Below are 4,181 nucleotides of genomic sequence, written 5' to 3' on the forward strand. Positions count from 1 at the left end.
ATATATCATGTGTGTAGTCATCCAGAAAATAAGCAGGATGTCATGTTGATGTGAAGGAGACTTGATAAACTTGTATAGCCAGCTGTCATAACGCTAGAATATGTATATGAACAAATCATTCAACTCTTATGTCGCTATATAGGAAATTAATAGAAAATTTTAGTCATTAAAAAATCAATAATTCAAGTGCAAAATTAAAATATTAAATTATATATACTAAAACCCAGTTGGGGACCCCATTGTTCATTAATAGTGTCTGGACGGATTTGCCCCTCGGTTTCTTCTTGATCACCTGTTGTGTGCCCTCTTTTACACATTGAAATGACCACTTTGTCCTCGCTGGCCACGCATTCTTCATCGATGGCCTTTCCTGTTGGATTTCTCTGCTGTTTCATTCTCTACCTTCCATTTCCTGCAATCGCTTTTTTCTTTTTTTTCTGCTCCACATCTACACGTGTTGGTCATCGTGGAAAGAAAAGTGGTGGAAAGCCGACGAGAGCAGTGGAAAAACCCATTTGCTTCCATTTGCTGATCTCAAAAAGGGCATCCCCCCATCACTGTTCTTGAGTTCTTTTGATGAAGTTTTCTCTTTCTGACTTTCTTGCTAAAAAGAGTAAATTGTAGCTATGGTCCCTTAACTTTAACTTAATTAGGGCAATGGTCCCTCAACTCAAAATCAATTACCATTAGTCCCTCAACTTTAATTCAACTGGAGAAATGGTCTCTTAACTTTAACCCAATTATAGCAATGATCATTCTAGCATAACTCGTTTTGACAAAAATTTTGACGTAGTTGACGAAAATGACCATAATTACACACTTTGATGAGTTGAGGGACCCTTATTATATAAATGGTTATTCCAACATAACTTATTTTTACAAAATTTTGACGAAATTGATGAAAATGATTATAACTACACATTTTGATAAGTTGAGGGACCAATAGTAATGAATTTTTAGTTGAGGGACCATTGCTCTAATTTGATTAAAGTTGAGGGACTATTGCTACAATTTACTCTGCTAAAAACGACGAAACCAGTCAAAATTTGTGCAGATGCTTTTTATTTTTTCAATTGATGCTTTAGCAGTTTCTATTATCTACTTTTTCGGGTATAAATTGTATCTATAATTTCAAAATATATGTTCTTCATGACAATCTATGGTATTTATTAAATAATTCATGTTAAAGTAATTTTTTTTTCCCTTCCCTTCACTGCAGTCCTGGCGAAAAGCACGTGCAGACTTACAGCAGATGCACTATGCATGTAAGTAAAACATTTTACTATCATGTCTTTCTTGGTTAGTGATTCTGGTATAGCTGATTGATGTGAATGTCAATTGTGTGGTTTTTGTCCCTGGCTTTATGCTTAATGCAGTGTCTTTTCTATATATACAATTTTCTCCTTCAGTTTCTACTGTTTTCGTTTTTTTGAGTTATGTATACTATTGATGTTGTTACTGTAGCTTGAGAAGTTGAGCGATATGCAGTGCCAACTTGAGTCACAGTTGAAGTTCATTACAGAGGTCTGGCTACAGGTGCACCACAAATTACCACACTTTTCTATCAAGAGTATTGCTTTTTTTTTCTTTTTTTTTTTTATTATTATTAAATTTTCTCCATTTTCAGATAGTTGAATGTAGTCGAGTACTAAAATTGACATATGCTGATGGATGTTATTTGCTGGAGCATGAACATGCCAAGTTGTTTTAAGTATTTGCAAGGTATGTCATTTTCTCAAAGCTCAAAGAGAGACAAGGCATCATGTTGCTTTGTCCTAATTTATTTATGTTTCTGCAGGTGAAGATGAGCCTGGGTTGGAATGGGTTCATCAATGTGCAGAAAATGAGCTACAAGTTTACCTCAATGATAAGGACATCAAAAGATTTCAATGAGTTTCGCACAAAACTAGCTGGATTGACCAGGTTATGTTCCACTAAAGATATTACACTACTTTTCTGATTGGATAAGTTGATTCGGGTTACAATGATATAGCTTTTCAGTTTATTCATACTAAGATATTAGTTTTGCTAAGTGGCAATGCCATGATTGAAATTTTATAGAAGTGATGAATGGGCCAATCTGAAATACTAAATTTCAGCTGATGAACTCACTCTTATTATGACTATTATTGCATATACTCATTTTTTATTTCGTTGGGTTTTATTTTTTTTTCAATTTTTTTTGGTTTCGCAAAGAACTGAATTTTATCTTATCTATAGCTTTATACGCATGTAGTTTTTCTCTTTTTCGGTTTCGAGTATTTGGTTGGTTTTATTTAACAATCTTTTGGAATATAGAGAATCTTTGCACCAATGTCTTATTCCTAGATTTCCTGATGAATTGGCATTGAGATGTTAAGCAAAGGTGCCCCCTGGGAACCACAGATTGCTCGAAACTATCTCAAAGAAGTGGAGAGATTTGTTACGTAGCTCCAGACTATGCCAACTATGAAGCTCTAGAAAAATGGTGCGGAAATTGACTGTTTGTCATTTACGAGGTATAATCCAATAGCTAATAAGTGTGCTTCTATATTCGACACTTCAAATATGTCTAGAACTCATGTTGTTATTACGACTTTCATTTTTACAGAAGGAAAGTTTTTTCGTTCTTCATTTCTTGCTATATCATCTTGGGTTGTGCAAACTATTCATTATAGGGGATCCTTTCATGTATATAGTTGTTTCTTGCTAAGATTTCTGCAAACTATTTTTGTTATGTCGAAGTTGAAATCTTATTTTAGGGTTGTAAATAGATTTCATATGTATATAAATAGTATATATACACATTATAACTTTCTACATATTTTATACGATTTTAAAACTCGCAGCACAGCGTGGGCACGTTTACCAGTCTATACGAATACCCACTACTAGTGAACCAGAACTTACTAATTTGAAGATTTGTCATAATGTTGGAAAATGGATATGAAACCAATAATTCAACTCTTATGTCGCTATATAGGAAATTAATTGAAAATTGAAGTTCTTGAAATTTAATAATCAAGTGCAAATTATATAAAAATAAAAAATAAAAATAAAGTATTACTATGTCCACTCCTCTTTCTTATTTCCTCACCCCACTTGCTTTGTCACCCACAATTCTAGACAAACGATATTTTTACTACTTATTTTTATCATTCACCGTTAAAAGTAAGAAAATAAAGAAATCATATTTTTATCACCTCTTTGTATTATCTCTCTAATAGATATGAGACCCACATGGGTTGGCGAGCCTTACCTCTATTAAAGAGATAATACAAAAGATGGTACAAATAAATGGTAAGTGTAGCATTACTCAAGAAAAATATAATACTATTTTTACACCCACCATTATTCCTAAAATAAGATTATATATTAAAGGGTGAATTACCAATTTAGTCTCTAAATTATCACCTGAGTGAAAATTAGATCCATAAACTATTTTTTCAGAAAAGTCTATCATTGAATTATAAAAATATGCCAATTGCATCCTTAATATAAATTAGATCCATAAGTCATGTTACTTGCATGTGATATATATTGGAAAATAGATGAATATTTTTCATATAGAAATAGTGTATGGAGTTAACTTTGGAGGGTAAATTACGTTAGATTCGCAATTTATAAGAAATGATAAGGGCTTATAGGCAAAAAAAAAAGAACGGTATTACAATCTAAATTGTGTCAAATGACTTAAGTTGACGAATAATTGGATAAAAATAGCTTTGATTATAATATTAGGGATAAAATTAGCAATTTTTTGATGAATTTAGGGATTTATTTTATCAAAAAAATATTTCAGATGCCTAAATTTCATTGAGATGATAATTCAGTGACTAAATCGACATTTCATCTTATATTAAAAAAACTCCCAACCACATGTTGGAGTGTGCAAAAATAAGCCACACAATGATTTCCCCAAAATACACCCGCACAACCACCACCAACACAGCGCTGCGCCTTCCCACCAACACCCAGAGCCAACCCCAATCCCAAATCTTGTAGAACCACCACTAGACTTGTAAATTGGTCGGTTTTATTGGGTTCAGATCAGTTTTAACCTGACATGTTAAGATAATGGGTCATTCGAATTTAACCCGTTAAATTAACGGGTCACCAAAACCTAACTCGTTAAGCTAATGAGTCACCCGTTTAACCCATTTCACCCATTAACAATTTTTTTTTTTTTTTAATTTTACATT

General features: G+C 32.7%; 1 long non-coding RNA gene across 2 annotated transcripts; it reads left to right on the forward strand.

Moving 5' to 3' along the window:
* The first annotated feature begins 1,466 nt into the window (after window positions 1–1,466).
* Window positions 1,467–2,724, forward strand: LOC148694503 (uncharacterized). 2 transcript variants are annotated; one of them, XR_015966943.1, is made up of 3 exons: window positions 1,467–1,524; window positions 1,628–1,923; window positions 2,299–2,724. It is a non-coding gene; the product is annotated as an uncharacterized LOC148694503 (long non-coding RNA). The 2 variants fall into 2 exon arrangements; XR_015966942.1 differs by lacking the exon at window positions 2,299–2,724 and having other exon boundaries at window positions 1,628–2,009.
* Window positions 2,725–4,181: the final 1,457 nt, after the last annotated feature.

This window comes from Pyrus communis, chromosome 9 (genome assembly GCF_041283825.1).
Source record: "Pyrus communis isolate YQ-2024b chromosome 9, ASM4128382v1, whole genome shotgun sequence".
NCBI lineage: Eukaryota > Viridiplantae > Streptophyta > Magnoliopsida > Rosales > Rosaceae > Pyrus > Pyrus communis.